General features: G+C 49.0%; 1 pseudogene; it reads right to left on the bottom strand.

Moving 5' to 3' along the window:
* Positions 1–6000: 6000 nt before the first annotated feature.
* On the bottom strand, positions 6001–6917 carry LOC149355768 (aurora kinase A pseudogene; annotated as a pseudogene).
* Between the last annotated feature and the right edge of the window lie 11595 nt (positions 6918–18512).

Here is an 18512-nt window from a genome sequence, read left to right as displayed (position 1 = left end):
GGGCTCCGGAAATTTCGACCACCTGGGGTTCTTTAACGTGCACTGACATCGCACAGTACACGGGCCTCTAGAATTTCGCCTCCATCGAAATTCGGCCGCCGCGGCCGGGATCGAACCCGCGTCTTTTGGGCGAGAGCCGAGAGCCGTAACCACTGAGCCACCGCAGCGGTGCGGTATCTACCTTATTCACAGGAAAATACTATGGGCGATTTCATTACATTTTCCACACTTGGCCAAACGGCTACGCAACGCTCTCACACGCGGCAAGAGCTCCTGAATAAAATAACGCGACTTCGGACGTCAGAATTAGTGAAAGCTGGATTAGCTGCTCATATCTATTCAAGCTTTGATAAATTAAGCGGAAGTACGTTTTTATGCACCAGGTTGCATAAACCATGACAAAATTTGTTTTCTGTTGGCGCTGCGACTCAGTTGAGCTCACAGCGGTAATTTGTTGATAAACTGGCGCGGCGACAAGAAAGCCCTGTTTGTGGAGGGGGGGCTTTATGGCCGGCCGGCAGGAAGGAATAAGAGTGCATGGGAATTGGAACTGCATACTAGCCGCACACCTAATGCTTGATATTGAACAAAAAGTTTCTTTGCGGTGGAGCACTAAGACGGAATTCGATATAAGCACGAGCGCGTTCTAAGCGCCGGCACAATTAACTTGAATGTCAAACTAAATGTCATTAAAACGCGTCAATGTTATCGCTTTGATAACGTAAATACTTCCTGCAACACAGCCACGCAGCGGAAGTATGCTCGACAATGTTTTTTTAGCGCCCGAAGCGCGGCTATATGCAGGCGCGGCCGCGGAACTGCCGCAGCCCCGCAGTCCCCAAAGAAACTCCCGCACCGCGGCGCGCCAGTCGGCGCAAAATGGCCGCGCCCGGGAGAGGCTCAAAATTCTGGTCTATACATAGCGGGGCATTTGCTCACGCTACGTATATCCTAGCATAGCCGAGCTAAGCGACTGCCAACATTTTTTTTAATCACCAGAGGTAATCAGCTTGTGTCATACATCTAGGTTTGGTAAATAGAACAAGATCCTTAAATGCGCGATAACAACCTGTTATAATGCCGGCTCCTATACGCAAGAAGCTGGTAGGTCGTACACCTTATGTTTCATTCCTTAATTCCATCGCATGCGTCATCTTGCGTTGTCATTCTGCCGTGGCATAGGAGGTCTAAGGATGAGGGTCCTTGTGCCGCCCCCGGGTTCGTCACGTTGAGTGTCTTCATCGTCATTATCAACCCAAATACGCTCGCTGCAGCGCAAATGACTCTCCCATATCTCTCTCTAACTAACCTTATCCTACGGCCGCCCTATTCCCGCGAACTTCCTAATCCCACCTGGCCACTTTAGAGTTGCTTTCCAAAACGTTCCTTTCGATGACACCACATGGGCCGAAACGCCCGACGAGGTAGTCACCTAGGTTGCGACAGTGGGCGGCAGCAGAAGTCAGGGCGCTGGAAGCTGCGCTGCCGGCAGCTGCAAAAGGCTTGGCGACGCTTTTGCTCTTTGCCGAAAAAAAGAACGCTACGAAAATAAACAAATAAAACAGCCAGCTTGCGCATCAGACGCCACAGTAAAGAGGCAACGTAAATGCGCTGCATGAACCCAGTGGGCTTAAATAAACGCAAAAATAATTGGGATATTTGTTTTCAATTGGCGGACGTGTGCTTAAAAAAGGAATGAAAAGTACGGAGCTGAGCACCTTACACCAGCGACAAATGGCGGCCGGTGCAGCCACCCGTCGCCGATGGCAAACAACAGCCAGCCAGATTATTAGCCCTGCACGGCGTTTTACATTTGGCTCGAGGCGGAAAAAGGGCCGGAGAGGATAATTTGGCGTTCACTCACTCGCCACACGAGTGGTGGACGCAGGCTGGCGTACTGAAACAGCCAGACGCACTGACGACCTCCGGTCAGCAAAGAGCGGCACTGCTTGGTGCCTGAAAAAGCAGTAAACGAACTTCTCTGCTGTTATCGGAACACTGTAAGGACAGTAATCACAGTTTTTGCACACCTTTTAAGCAGGCACTGCAGGAATAGGGAGAGACTGATGTAAGTCGTTCCTTTTTCGTGCAAAAATTAACCAGAAGGAATTATTTGTAAAACTTGCTGTTTTTGGTGCCATGAAAGCTTTCACAGCCTTGCGGGCGACGTTTTCAGCGCCTCACCGTGACGCAAGCGCATGTTTGCCCACGGCCACCTGGAAACCGGATATCTTGCATTCGCATTACATGCCCTGGCCAAGCCCATTTCCTCCTCTGGATTTCGAGTCGAATACCCATAAAATGCGCTTGTTCCCAGCCCCACTCCATTGCCTTCCTTCCCTTTAACGTTACAGCTATCACTTGACTTTCCATACCTTTCCAAGCCGAACCCTTTTCGTTAGCCTCGGCGTTTTTTCGGCAGATGTGAGCACCGGTAAGATACAGCTGTTATATACAGTTCCGTTGAATGAATATTCTTATCTTCCATTCATCCTTTTAGAGAACCTGCGAAATGCGCTCGGCTCCAGTCTTATTATTTATGTTATTTCAATCTCGTGATGCGGATCTGCGGCCACTACCTGTCCTAAGTACACGTATTCCCTTACCGCTTCCCGCACCTCGCTACCAATTGTGAACTGCAATTCCCTCCTTTCCGAAACTGTTATCTATATTACACTCTCCCACCGGATTTCTAATGGGTTCAGAATTTACCTCGGTCTCGTGCTCGGCTCTCCTGGGGTGAAATGCTTAAAAAAGGACCTTTGCTCAGATCACCCTTCCTCGATGAAAAATCTATCCGCCAGGAACCATAACCTGCCTGGTGTGGTAAAACCCATTAGAGCCCTGTTTTCTTTCATTCCATGCAAACAAAAATGAATGAACATGCACAAATATCAAGATAAGTCTTGCACCAGGAGCGCGAGTGTTCTTTCATCGGGCAGGCCTTCGCGCACGCACACACACGCAGACGCACACCCGCGCACAAACACACACACGCATGCACACACACACGCGCGCGCGCGCGCACACGCACACACACACACACACGCCCTCCCTCGCAGAGACGAACAAACACAGACACACTCTTATTTGGCTCATAATCGACTAAGGCTATCAAAAAAAGAGCCAGAAGCGGGCTGGAACGAACATCGCACATTTAAGTTGTTTGGCGGCCAACCGAGTCACTGAGCTGTCTATTCAACTGTCTGGTCCAGGACCCTTTTCCCAACCACTTCTCCCCAGCCAAGCCGAGCAACCGACAGAGGGAAATCTTGGAGCCATTTGAACACCGGTGAATACTAGATGGCACTCGGGACCGAACCCAGAACCTCACGCGTGCAAGCTTTATTAAGTCTATTGGCCAGCAAGGACTCAGCGCCAGCACGGGTTCGCCCTTTCAATGGGGTTCGTATCTGATTTTATTAGAACAGAATGGAAAGATGGGCTAGTTCTAGGTTGTTCATGATGGAATTGGATGGAGGTGCCTGTCCTGTGGTATCTTCTCTGTGTTTTGTTTGTTCGCGCCCACAAATTCCATCTGATTTTATCAGTCATTCATGACGTCGTTCAAAAGTGACCGCGATTGACTAGGCTAATGAAGCCTTTCTTGGCTTGCTCGTCAAACTGAGATGTCAACTCAAGCCTACTAGCGGCTGGAGCCTTGGAATATCTCTCAGGTTACATAAATTAAAAGACCTCAGCTATTTTTGGAGTGTAGCAACGTCATGTTCGTGTTAGGTGTTCGCATGACCGTAATCTACGATGGAAGGTCTGCTCTTTTATCGCGCATGACAAAACTCCTTCCAAAGATCCATTGCCAGGTTGTCGTCAAGGCAAGGTGTCGCCGTAGTCACTTCATCCATGAGTGAAATCGAGTTGCATGGACGGAGCCTTCCCAAAGCTTCATGCGCAGTTGCGAACGGTAGTCAGTGCTGCGAGCTCCTTTCGACGACAATGCAGTTGAACAAGGTGCCGGAAGAAATGCGCAGGGAATTTAAAACTAGGACTGCGCACTCGATGTCCCCGGTCTTGCTCGCAAAGTGCCCACACTATCCCCAGTGCAATTAGTCGATGCTCCTAGAATCACTAGAGAAGGTATACATCTGGGTACAGAAGATGTCATTGCTCGCGAATTGCTGTTGTTTCCTACCACATACCACAGCAGGCTGTTTTATTGTCGTTCTCACGAAGCAGTCAACAAAATTACGTTAGATCGCATGCCACAAAATTTATTACATATGTGCATCAAACTAAGTCTAATTTTATGCACAATTTCGCAAACAGCTTTTTAAAGTACAACGAAAAACATCTCCTCTAATACCGCAATGCCATGTCGCTACCTCTACTAAGATCAGCATCAACCACACCGCACCCCTTTGTGAAATATATTTCGGTCTAGTGCGATCACTGCAACAAGCCTGTGCGTTCATAAAAACACCAACACTGAGGGCTTCTCATCACGGTCCGATGGGACGCAAAAAGCATCACAAAATACAGTGGTAGTGCGACAAACACTGATAAGAAAAGAATGTAAGGTTACGTTTCTGGCACAACCACTGATCGCAAGTACAGCAGGCAGTCATCAGCGGCACACAAACGCAAGCAACTTCAAGAGGAAAAGCCGCGCAACGAACAAGGACAGTGTTACCGACGACAAGACAAGCACTTATCCTTGTTTCTAGCGCTGATCTTTCCTTCAAAGAAAAACGAAGGAACGGGCCCAGATCGCTAACCATGCGCACAGCTTTTTTCGCACATGCTGCGATGACTGTCAATGCCACGCCCCCAGAAATTGCTGCCCCCACTGTACGCCTCAAGCAGCCTACTTCCCGTCCAACGGCGAATTCTGCACAGCTCACTCACCCGCGGTGGAAAATGGGGTGCAACTGAAACACGCGAGCTTTTGTCGCCCTACCGCTACGTTCGGCACCATTGTAGCCCTTAAGCAGATGTATAAAACGGCGAAAGCCAGCTGTGGCTGAGCCTGCCACATTGTAGTGAGGCACACTTGCCGAAGCTACAGCCTCACGCACACAGTTTCGACACAGATACAGTGCATCAGTTGCTCGAGTTTTCTTTTCTGATCAGGAGTAAGTAGTGCTTACAAGTTCTTTTTTGTGTTTAAGAGTAAAAGATGTAAGTAGATATCAAGCCTGGTTAATACTTGTTAATACTCTGAAAATTGTAAACAAACAATAAGAGACGGAAAATAATAAATACACTTTATATAGTATCACCTTAGCGCCATTGGTACAGTGGCGGGTAAAAAGGATTAGCACACACGACGGAACACCGGAGCGCCGGAATGACAACGCGTGGCGCTGCGGGTGGCGAAGAGGCTGATAACGAGAGTGCCGGGCCGTTCCCATTCTACAGTATTAGGGGGGTTCAGCGGACTGCCACGGACAGCAAAATTACTGGCTAAAAGCAGCGCTATCATCTATTGTTCCCGCGAGTTCCTTTTGACAAAACATCGCGGACATAAAAAAAGGAAATAAAAAGAGGCCATCTTTGCTTATGATAACCGAGCCAAAATAAATGCCGCAAGCACAGTCACGTAGAGTCGGCACTTCAACGCTTGGGCGGTGCACGCTTGATAAAGCTTACTTCATGCCGTACCCCCCTACGCTGCAAACATGGAAACGGCCCGTTAGGCAGGTCTGCGTACCGCAGCGCCGCGTGGTGAGATATACAAATTGTGATCCCCATTGATCTGTGCTAATATTTTTTGCTCGCGACTGTACATAAGGCATTTAAAATTCGTGACATGGTATAACACAACATCTGGCGCCCGATTCGAGGTATAAAACTTGGAATGAAACTAAAATTCTCGCTCTCAAAGCGGGTAAGTGGGAACATTGCCCTTTATGCACAAGGACAATGTTAAAATGGTTGAATGGTCCTTGAGGATGGGCGCAAAAACTCACATTTCCAATAAAACGCATCAAAATTTTTCCCACAAGCCGTCAGGCCACGAGAAGCGTCAGGAATCCTCGTCTCTCAGCCTACTAGAGACACAGGTGTAATCCGACTCCTGCCACGCCGTGGGCCCCAATGGCGCTCCGCACTGCGGTGAAACAAGGCTAACACAGTTTGCCGGCGGGTTAGGATAATGAGATCATTGTCATCATCGTAGACATGAACAGGGGACTGCAGGTCCACACGCCGGATCCTGTCATAGGTAGTTTTTGTGGTGCTGGACTCAAAAGGAGGCTTTCCGACAAGGTACTCATAGTCTAGGACATCCAGAGCCGAGAGATCTACTTTCTTCTCCTAGACGCTGTTCTTAACCATTTCTTGTGGCAACGACTCCATGGTGCCGCACAGGATTTAACGCCTTGAGGACGGAGCATGGACGGACCAGCAAAAGCCTGCTATCTTGAGCACAGCGTTGAACCGATCAGGATATTCTCTGGTTTTATGTCAGGGTGTATGACTTTCTTGCTGTGGCAGTACTGGAGAGCCTTGGAAACTTCGTTGATGTAAGTAACAGACTTCTTTTCGTCAAACATCATTGCTTTGATGGGCTCCTTGTACACCTCTCCTTTGGGTGCGTATTCCAAAATAAGATGGACCCCAGTCTCACCGTGGAAGTAGCCATATAGCCCCAGGATATGAGGATGCCTCAGGTGTGGCTGAATTTCCATCCGTCGTCGAAGGTGGTGCTGAACGTTGTTGCTCTACAACCGGGAGTTGAACATAACCTTCAGAGCAATGGCGTATTTTCTTTTCTTCTCTCGTGCAAGGCATCCGTTTCCGAACTTTCATTTACCTAAGGGTCCCCCAATCTCGAAGTCGTCGAGGCTTCATTCCAAGCTCACTTTTTTGTTGTTGATGAAGCCGGCATCAGTGCTTGCCGCCCTCTGTATGGCGTCCGCAGCCCTTGCATTCTGTGGCTGGTCTTGCTTGTCGGTCATTGCAAGGCAAGGAACTAGACGCGGGGAAATGAACACACGTCGATGAAAGACTTCAAACACAAGAGACTACTGACGCCTGATGAGAGTCGGCTAAAAGCGTATTGCACTGCACTCATCACACCCGACCTGCTGGCACCAGTTCTGGAGGGCGGTGTACGGGTAGGCCAGGCAGCCGTCGCTCACCCGGTGGTCTGGGAGCAACCCGGACTGCAGCAGAAAGAGCAGCACCGAGAGGTGGCCGAACACCAGGCCCGCCACGTCGTGCCACACTGCCCCAAGCCGTGAGATGGGCATCTGCATGCCCCGGGCTCCCGCCAGCAGCCGGTGCAAGATGCGGGGTTCCTCGAGGTGAGTCAGGATGCGCTTGCAGGTCGTCTCCTCGTCCTGGCCAGAGCAGTTCAGCGCCGGCCCAGAATGTTCTGTAGGATGGGAGCGCGCGATGAAGAGGAAGCGTCACGAGGTACGTCAAAAAAAAGGCTCGGGCCTCGGGTTGTTGTTTCTTCTGAAGCCATCCTACATACCCATGGTGGGGTATTGGTCAAGGATTGGTGGAGAACGAAACAGGATAAAAATTCATTAAACGAATAACGAATTGGCTGGAATTTGAAGAAATTGGAAGAAAATTGAGGATACAAAAAGGTGACGGTTAAAATAAATTATTTGAAAATAATAAGCACAAATAGATCAATTTTTTTACAAAAGTAAAGGGAATGGGTCGGCTCGAGATCACAATAAAAAAAAAAGCTTTTCTTCCGCCAGAAGCACGCCTTGATATGGTAGACATCTGTCTAGTCGGACCACTTCCGTCCTGCAAGGCCACTGTTAGATACATAGGTACAGCCGCAGGCCAGAAGCTACACCACTCCGCGGTATTGCTGCCTCCACCGCCACATCTTTTCCTCCTTTCAACCTGGGTGGCCGTTATTGGATGTCCTTGCACAATCATCAAGGACCTCGACATACAGTTCGAGTCATCTGCCTTTGCTGAGATTCTTCCAATTCTCGGCACGACTCGCCTGCGCACCACCGCGTACCACCCCCAGATGAACGTCCTTGTGGAAAACTTCCGTATCCAACTTAAGACCGCACTCACCGCGCTCGCTAGAAGAGCTGAGTCGGTTCATCGCTAACACGCCATCAGCAACATCAGGAGTCCACGTCATGCCGCCTATCTGAACCACAGGTGTATGCCGACGAGCGGCCAGAACGCGGAGGGCCACAATGGCGCTCCGCACTGTGATAAATCAAGATTATCGCAAATCCGGCAGAATAAAAGCATAACCATTAGCGACAATGCTGGGTCGAAAAAAGTTGAAAAACCCACGCAAACATGCAAACGAAAGAATATTGAGACACAATGCAAGGCAATAAACGAAACGCGAAGTGGTTGTTTCATGGCTTCCTACGTTGTCTCGGCGTATGTAATCGGAGAAACCAATTGAATTGGTGATGCCTAGTCGCAGGGACTGAATAACACTCTTCAAGGCTTCTCGTTGTCCTAATATAGTAGGTGACGGCATACCTCTTCGCGATGCAGCATCAGCTGCTCTTTCAGACACGGTAGATATTGAACATGTTTCATTTGAGAATCTGAACGGACAGATACAGGAAACTCTGGATTCCCATCACAAGTGGAAGCCCTGTTAGCCTGACTCAGATTGGACCGGAGCTCTGAAAACTGAGAATACGCCATGCGCATTACGTGCACATGAACCTCCTTCTAGGCGTGCTGGAACGGCAGGTTCGAGAGTGTGGAGCTCCCCTTTTGGTTACTACACGCCCTTCTGAAGTTCCCTCCACTATACAACGTTACATTCTTCCCAAGTGCGTTCCCAAGTGCAAGGTAATCGGCCCAATATTGAAAATCTGTGGTTTTACTCTGTTCCTTTCTAGGATCAGCCTTTGCCAATATATCTCCAATATTGGGCCGAATACCTTAGCTGCTGGTGTTTCCCTCAGAGGCCGCCGCAGTTGCTCAGTGGTAATGGCGCTCAGCTGCCGACCCGAAACATGCGGGTTCGATCCCAGCCCCGGCGTTTAAATTTCGCTGGAAGCAAAATTCCAGAGAACCGCATATTGTGCGTTGTCAGTGCATGTCCATCCACACACAGCGCTTCATCAATGTCATCATTCTCTCTCTCAGAAAGATGCTTGACTGACTCTGATATGTGCCCAGAGAATCAGTAACTTTCAGCAACAGTAATCAGTAACACGTGAACACTGAAGCTGCTGGGCAAACAACAGAATGCCTTCGCTAAGCTTTAAAAATATATCAGCATTCGGCACTCTTAATGCGACAGCATTTAGTTTCTCATCTCGCAAAGAAGTTACGGCTTCTCTGTCACGAAATTCTCCGACCGGTCGTGAGAGATCACGTGACCTTGTTACGTCGTCAAAACAGACTTCTGTGGCACATGGCACCCTACCTTCTGGGTTGTGAGTTACCTGCCGCCCGTGGTACGTGGCTGTGAAGTTAATTGAAATAAATTCGATGAATTTGGCTAATTCTCCTGATGCCTGTCCATGAGCCCTGCGGGAGCTGGTGAAGAGAAACCTGGGTCTCTCAAGCCGCACCGGTGGCTGTGCATGAAGCACCCGCCTGCCGGGCAGTGCCGCATCGCTTAACCGCTACACTACCGCGCAAGCAGTGGTATGAGGACTCCCTGCGTTGTATGAATGCAATCGTGAGGGTCATGACGGCCAAAGCCAATCGCATGCTTGGGTATTTGAAACGTAACTTTTCACTAGCTCCGTCTTCACTTAAAAAACAGCTATATACTACCTATGTACGACCCAATCTCGAGTACGCTTCATCCATATGGGACCCTGGCCATGTATCACTGAATAAAACCTTGGAGAGCGTACAAAATCGCTCTACTCGTTTTATTCAAAATAATTACCACTGCACAGCAAGCGTCACTAACATGAAACTAAGTCTACATTTGCCCCCTCTCACTGTCCGTCGTAAGATTTCTCGTATTTGCCTCTTCCATAAAATTTATCCTCATAACCATCAACTCAGGACGCGCCTGATCACAGATGCTGCGCATGTTTCTGCCCGTGTAGATCACTGCTACAAAGTCGCCATACCTCGCCACAACACCATGACATATGCACATTCATTTCTACCAAAAACATCCCGTGACTGGAACCATCGACGTGCTGACCTAGTCGCTATCACCGACAACCACCGATTTCGTACTTGCCTTACTAACATATTTTGAAGTCCTTTTTTATTTTATTTTTTAAACTTGCACTGGCGCTTATCATGATCTGTATGACTGTTCCTTCATTTTATTTTATTATTTTTTTTACGTTGATGCTGTACTCTGCTGCATTCTTTTCAACCAAACCATTGCACATTTGTAACCGACCCGTGTGCTTTGAATACTTGCCGTTTTTGTTCTTTTTTCGTCGTTGTTGTTGTTGCCTTTATATTTTTTTTCTGTTTCCTTTTATTAACCAAATTGCATAGTGTTCCTTGTATTTCTGCCCCTCCCCTCTACAATGCTTTTGTAAGCCATGAGGGTAAAATAAATAAATAAAAAAATAAATAAATAAACACCATAGACTAAGCATAGGACACAGCCAAATTTGAAAATCCCAGGACGTCCTAAATTCTGCAAGACGGCCAACCCCAAAAAAGTGGATTAAATGCCAAGTACATTTTTTTTAACGGTTTGAGCTGACAATCAAAGCCCTCTCTCCGCTGGAGAAAACCGTTTTTCAAATTACCAATTACAAGTATTTAAAAAGAATAGAAACCCGGAAGTCAAAACCGAAACTGGGTTTCCTCCAAACGATGACGCCACGACTGACCGTCATATGGACGTCAGGGATGCTGTCATAGAACCTACTGAGTTCGCGTTCATTGTCCAAACTGGCGACTCTAGGTGACAGCTTCGGTCACTAGTTGACTGAAATGACGAAAAAGAAGCTTGATATTTTATCCAGCAAACCCAGAACGAATATCGACGACCATGCATCCAGTGACGTGACACACGCGAGGTTGCCCGCACAATCTCCCCGATTGAGGCCACGAAGCAGGAAATTTAGACATTTTTTCTCCTCGCCTCGAAATTCGGATCAAAGGACCAGAAAAGTGTGTACAACGGACCGTTAATATTTAAGTAAAATCAAAGGAGGTAGAAAAAAACGCTTCAGTTGCCCTTTAAATCTCTTTAGTTTGGGATTAAGGTGGATTAAAGGCTCGGAGTTGTTAACCTGATATGAAAATCCTGAGCAAAGAACTCAAACGTTCTAGGTGTTGTGTTGACTCATGCCTGCCATATAAGTTTGGAGTTTTGGCGGAAAAACGGCAAGAACACTAGGGACTTATATTATAGAGAATAGTAGGGAACTTAAATAGTTTTCTTTAATAACGTGTTTAATAATGTCCCCAAGCTTTTTGGCCGTTTGAACCATTTAAATTTTCAAAATGTATAGGACTCATCCGCCCAAAAGGTTGTTGCATAAAGCAAGCTGAATGTTGCGCAACGTTGGAAAAATTTTTTTTATGCTTTATGTGTTGCAGTACTGAGACATGGCAGATAATATTCTGCGTGTGTCCTTATGCAGATTCACATAGACCTCATGCCCTTGCATGAGAATGCGGCTGATTTCAGGGCGAACCCATTGAACACGCTGTGAAACGACTACAGACCGTATGCCTTTACTGAGAGTGACAGCCGCTGAATGCCTTTTAGAAGCACTGTTGCTGTTCCAATAGCCTCCACTTCCTTGTGTGAAAGATAACCTGGGTAAAAGGACACAAAACTTTTTGCTCTGTTAGGCAACTTAAAAAAAAATCAAATTCTGCATTATGTACTCCTAACTCTAATGGAATGGTATGGGTTAGTGGTGGCATTATTTTCTGTGTCTGCTTTTGGTTAAGCACACCAAATCGTTACTGGCAGACCAGTTATGTTCTTAGAGGGCAATGAAGTCCTGAGAAATCTGAGTAGAGGAGTTTACTGCACTTACTAGCACTGTGCCATGCAGAGCTGCTGAAAGGCCAAGGCCCATGTAGAAAGCTTGGATAGGGTTGGTTGTGCCATTCGTGGATGTTGCTGACATGGTTCACTCGACTCTGCCATGATCCCGCAAGCAGCTCTCCATCCCCACCACAAGCGCAAGCCCAGCAGCACAAGTGGTTGATAACGACAGCAGCCTCCATCTGCGCTGCTATAGTACAGCGCTGAGCTGTCGATCAAAAGGAGACCGACGACGCAGTACGTCCGCGTACTCTGACTGGGAGCCCGGCGCACAGGGAGGCACGAAGTAGCGAGCACTGCTCTCGCGCAGGGTGAACTGCGGTACAAGCGAACAAATTGTTTCCGACGCACCAGCTTCGTCCGAGGCGCTTAGTTAGGTTAGGCACCGGCGGGTCGTTTCCCCTTCCGCCGTAGGCCACCGTTTCAAAATAAATATTGTAACCGCAGCGCGGAGAGTCGCGAACGAGGCTGTTCGAGGCATTGGAGCCAAATGTATTGTGATTACTTGAACGGCGCCGTTGCACGGTACAGCAGACGGCTGTTGACGAGGTCTCCTATGGTAGCAAAGGGCCAAGACCTTTTTTGCCACAGGAAACGAACGAATGGTCAAGGGCGCTGCTATTAAAGCTAGTGGCATGAAAGCAAAGCCGACGCTACACGAAACCGCGTGCACTGCGCGTTAGATATGAGTTCAACTAAGCCTGGCTCTGGCGAGTGTTTGGCCCCGCGCACTTGCATATACCTTCCAATGTGCACTACCAATGGATTTATTTGGACGAGAGGGCGAATAGTATGGGCAGCACCGCGCAGCAGTACAGAAGCTGGTAAATGATGAACTGCCTTGTGTGCTCTCTTCCGTCGCTAATAGATCATTTTTGTAAAGAAGTTCGAGGCTGACTGCCCCAACCCGCAACGTTTCGCCGGGCGGGCGTACGGAGACTCAAGGTGTTCTTTATACTGCTGACTGCCTTATACGATCACTGACCCTCGTGCCACCATCGCTCATCATCGATCGCGGGGATTATCTGACCAACCTTAGCAGGATCCTACTTGGAGTTCATCTGCGGTCCCTCGCTTGTAAATCGAGGCGCGTCAAAAACGAAATCACGCAGGCACTCAAAGCTCATAGCCGCAAAGCGCCAAAGCGTGGCCAAACTGACCCAGCAGGCTGTTCCCCCTAAGTACCAGTCTTCTTTGGATTCTAACAATGAGGTTGTCTTTTATTTTTCTCCCTCCCTTGTGTGATAAAAGCACACTAGTGGTTTCAAAATAAAACTTACTTTGATATTGAACCGCGGAACCGCGTAACTCTGGTGTCGTTTTAGAGAGTGTTTGGCGGCGATGAGTATTTTAAAACTTCGAATTACAGGCAGCCTGGGTTCTGAAGCTGTTAAGTAATGCCTGTGTCTGTTTTGTCAGCCTCAGAGATTCGTGGCTTCTTTTCTCCTACTTCATCCTCATACATTGTTCTTGCGAGATTGGCCTGTTCCGGCGATACCTGTATTTTAGTTCGTGCTCTTTTGTACCTTACAAGAGCTTTGTTTTCAGTAAGGTTGGTGCTTTTATGATCACGAGCTGCTCTTCTATCGCTACAAGCCAATTTCAATTTCTGAACACTTCGGGTTCAGGTTCTGTGTGTTTCGAAGTTGAGTCTTCTGAGTTTGTAGCTGTCGCATGTGACTTCACAGGCACCTCCTGCATCCTTCTGGCATCAGCCGGCGAAGGGGAGCGAAACAAAGGGGGAATCGGAGTCACAGGAAGAGAAACACCGGCACCACCAGGTGGCACCTTTTCATCCGTCACGAGGACTCTTAGAGAATAAAACTGTGGGTTAAAAATACATTTCGGATAAATTGTTTTATTGCATACCGATTTTGTGTGATTTTGTCCCTGTAGTTAAAACCAATTTGAATGCTTTTTCTGTATTGAATAAAACCTCACCTTCGCCCAAGATGTCAGAACTGCAGCTTTTGTGCGCTTAGTATATTTCTGACATATTGCAGATTTACTATAACTATACGGCTTATAACAGGCCGCAAGTTGGCTTTACTGCATTAGACGTATTTCACTTGTCCAACTACAGAAAATATCACTGACTGGCCGACGCAACAGTGTAGTCATGATTCATTATTGTGATAACCGTTAGGAGTCACATTCCAAATAAAATGAGGCATTCCAATAAACCAAGAGATCGATGAGGTAGACAGGTCACGAGACGTCACTTAGCCGGGAGAGATGTTGCCACACCACGAGTGGCGAGTGAAAGTTATGTCAGTAAACTAGAAGTATTTCGACACGTGTAGTAGCTGGCTTGCTATATAAATAACTTCCTAGAGCCGCCACATAATCTTGCCCGCTGAGGCGTTCCTGGCGCAAGAACTGTGGACCTCCAAATTACTCCTCTAGCGCGGAACTGGCCGCGTTCGAAACTGCGAGTGATCTAGAACCGAACTGCTCAGCGGAACTTGCATCAGGCGTCCGCCAGGAGTCGAACTGTCAACCGAAATTTATCTAGGCGTCTATTGAAGCCAGATGGTCCTGCGAGTCGGAGTCCTTTACACTGCATTGTCTGGGTCCGGAGATTCCTAACCCACGGTTCCCGGTATAATTCTATCACATTCTCCACACGTAATGAAATAAGTGGTGCTTATCTACCTGCCAGTATCATAAACACGAAGAGTCGGGAGAAAATGACGTGTTTTGACTGTTCCCCGAAAACCTATTGCGAGCTCTAGATTGTTCCACGGCAGCATGAAGATTCCTGCTACAATTTTTACGAGGACTACTTATTTGTTAGTACTGAAAAATAATCTCGACAAATTAATTTCATATTTACAAAAGTACACTTTTATTGTGCTGCCAACATACTAAAACCAAACAGAACTTTTTTCACACATTTGAAATGTGTGGGACACGTGGTGTAGGTGAAATGTCTTAGACAAATTTTACGAAAAAATTTGGAATACCGAGCGAGAAATTTTCAGAACCTATTTCATATGTATTTTTAGAGCATTCACAAATACTTATTAAGGCGGAAGCTTCGGCTAGTTGGAAAACATTTGGAATCATATTTGCTAGCGCTTCGTGAACACACGTGACAACAGCGTCTGTCCTGTGTTTTTGTGCTCTTGTCTCGTTTGTTCACTAAGCGCTAGCAAATATGATTTCAAATTCATGAATACAGTTTAAAATACATTAACGATAACCCGTCGTATATTACAAGCGCATCAATTGTCGTTAAAGGACCTCCTCAATCTTCAACAAGACGACTGTCCAAATTTGGAACAAACTCGAAAGACACGTTGATTGCTGCAGATTTTTCAAAGTGTGTTTCTTCTGCAGGTGTCGTCACCGCACCTTCTGAGTGGAGAGCGTCATATTTAGAGGACAGGTCTGCCTCTTCCGCACAGCAGAGAGCAGGTTTATTTCCTTCTATTGTACCCCACTGACTACGATTGCTGACACACAGAGGCAGACTGCTGACGCATGAGAACAGGTTCTGCTTGGTGGGTCTTCTACTAGCTCAGTACCGTCGTTGTCGCCAAGAGAAGTGGGTTCTTCTTCAGCAGGCGTCCTGAATTCAGTAGTGCCGACATGTGCAGGACCGACGTGTGAAGTAGCAATGCTTGGAGTGTCTACATGTCGAATGCCGAACTGTGCAATGCTAATCTGGGCAGCGCCGATTGGTGCCGTGCCGAAGTGCAAATTGCCAACGACTGAAGCAGCAGCCGACCTGTGTACTGTCTTTTCTTGTTCAGGTGCCGTAACCACACGGCCTCTGCTCAAATCAAGCTCCAGGTGGCGCTTAAAGTGCCGACGCTTGCTTTCAGGAATTATCTCCTCATAGCTGTCCATAAGTGGCGATCCATCCAGGTCCTCCTCATCCGAAGTCTCCACAGTGTCTGCGGTGCTTGATGCTGCAGCTGGAGGCTCTGGCTGAGATAGTGACTCCTTGGGACCTCGCTGAGCAAGCCCAGGAACAGATGAATCGTCTGCAGTGGGCGAGTGCAGGCACCCGACAGCCTCTTGAACCAAGAACTCTGGCAGCAGCAGCGGATTGCACATGAGGGAAGATGTCTGCCAGCTAACGGTATCGGTACCTTGTTCCCACCTATATCACGGTAGTCACTTCTGGGCTGCAAACTGGGATCAGGCTGCTGTAGAGAACGAACCGGACTTGGAGTGCTGTCTTACAGGTCACCGCCAGAGTGGTTGCTGTCAATGTCCGTTGGATTCGTGAATTGTCTGCATCGGCCACTGGACATTTCTCTTTCATCTGAATGGCATGCCTCCACTTCGCCATTTGCCTGCTCCTCAGGATGAGACTGCACGGAGGTGATTCCTAGCATATGGCCAGTGGTGCCGAGGTCAGAGCTAGCTTCGGAACTGTTCGAATCTGATGTGGAAAATCAGAGCCTCCGCCCTGATGCATCTGCAGGTATTCTCTGCACCTCCTCGTCGAGATCTGTGGACGTCGGACAAGCACCAGCATGTTGTTTTTCGGAGCCCCTTTGAAGAACAACGGGCGTGGCAGTAACAGGTGGGAGGTTCACGAGTCGCCTCTTCAGGAGGGAGGCAGGTGCGCTTCCAGATCGGTCTGCCGCGGAGGTTGTCCGTTGAGGATGGCCCTCCCACAGAGTGACGGAAAGCGTCCACAAGATCGATGCTGCATCCTCCTCTAGCCGGCTTTGCGGGGTATAGTAGCTGGCAACCGGAGAAGACATTGAGGCACACGATTCACTCTCAGCCGTCTTTTCGGGAGCAAAAGGCATACCGGGTGGCTATGAGGCGTCTGCAGCATCCACAGTGGCCCTCACTGCAGCCACCTGCGTTGCCGGGCGAGGCGTAATGCCCTTGTGCGACACACAAGTTGGCACAAACCCGGGTAGTGATCTGGTGTGGCAGGCTGGTTTCGCCTGTTTGCTTCTGGATTGAGCTGCGCTGCTGGCAGGGGAATCGATCGCACGAAGCTCTGCATGAGTTCCTGCGTGGTGGAAAAATTCTCGCGCATCTCGCGAAGGTATGAGTTCTGCATCCTCCCCTCCCGAAACAGCTCCTGAAGGAAGCCGGTCAGCGGAAGGACGGCATGGGGTCGTACGCCCTGCAGGAAGTGCAGCACCACGTAGCAAATGCGGGTCAGCTCGGCCAGATCGCAGAAGTTGACAAACTGCTCCTCTGTGGAAGACGGCGGCACTTGCAGAAGTGGCTCCAGCTGTTCACAGGTTTCCCGTACTTTCGATTTTCTGGCGATTGCCATAATGCAACCCAAAAGCGGCACCAGGCTGGAAGGGTGACCGTGCCCACTGATCAGCTCAAGGGCGTCGATTATTGGAGATTTCGCCAGCAGCACGTCCAGCTCCAGGGCTATCTTCTTAGGCATGAAGGTCACCTGCATGTGCCCGAGGCAGCGCAGGGCCAGCCGGTGCTGGCACTGAATCATTAGGCGCTCGGCGGGGCTCGAGAGGGCGCCCAGAAGCGGCCGCAGTTCAGCATTGACCTGTTGTTGCCCCTGCAGCAGGGTCTCCATCCCTTCCTCATAGTTGCCATGGACGAGGTGCCAGATATTCTGGACAAGACTGGGCACGTCAGTGCTCAGGAAAAAAGTAGAAGGGAAGCGCTTCAGCTTTTCCTTTACCGGTGGATAGCCGTGGATGGCGAAGACTGAGATGGGCAGTAGCAGGTAGTAGGTGACGACGTGCGGCGGCCAAGAATCGACACCACGTATAAGACGGATATCGGTGGCTCTGCGAATGCTTGGTGGCAGGTAGCTCCCTCGCAGGCGACTGCCGTAGCTGGCCGCATCTCCCAGGCCCGCCTCTACCAGCACGATGTTCTCCATTCAGTCTCCTGCCTCGGTCATTCCTGACCTGCTGGCACCAGGTCTGGAGGGTGGTGTACGGGTGGGCCAGGGAGCGCTTGCTCAGCGGTTGGTCGGGCAGCACCGCGTACGGCACCAGAGAGAGAGCACCGAGGCATGGCCGAGCAGCAGACCCGCTACGTCGTGCCACACTGCCAGCAGGCCTGGCTTGGTCATCTGTATGGCTCGAGCTTCCCTCACCAGCCGCTGCCAGAGGCGTTGATCCTCGAAGTGAGTCAGGATGTGCTGACCGGTCATCACCCCGTCCTGAGATGAGCAATCAAGCAGCGGCGCGTAAAGTCCAGTAGCAGCAATATCTCTGGATGTTCGGAGCGCGCGAGAAAGTCGTAGCGACACGAGCTACGGGACAGAACCCTATCGAAAATCCCACCATGAAATATGGTGGCTAAGTTGGTGTAGATAGTACAAAATATGGTGGTCAAGGTGGAAAATATGGTTGCAAAGGTGGAACATGGTGCAGCCCATGGTGATAAACATAGTGTCCTAGGTGGCCGTGTTAGTGGCGATAGTACAAGAAATGGTGGCCAAGGTACAAAATATGGTGGCAACAGTGGACAGTATGGTAGCCAAGATGGAGCATGGTGCAGGCCATGGTGAGCTATATGGTGTCCTTGGTGGCCGTGTTGGTGGTAATAGTACATAAAATGGTGGCCAAGGTCGCAATAGTGTGAAGTATGGTAGCCAAGGTGAAACATGGCGCAGCTCATGGTGTGAAGCTCACGG

Source organism: Amblyomma mixtum, chromosome 3, assembly GCF_055824585.1.
Source record: "Amblyomma mixtum isolate Tamu chromosome 3, ASM5582458v1, whole genome shotgun sequence".
NCBI lineage: Eukaryota > Metazoa > Arthropoda > Arachnida > Ixodida > Ixodidae > Amblyomma > Amblyomma mixtum.
Note: the sequence above shows the minus strand (reverse complement) of the source record. Positions and strands in the feature narration are given on the sequence as shown.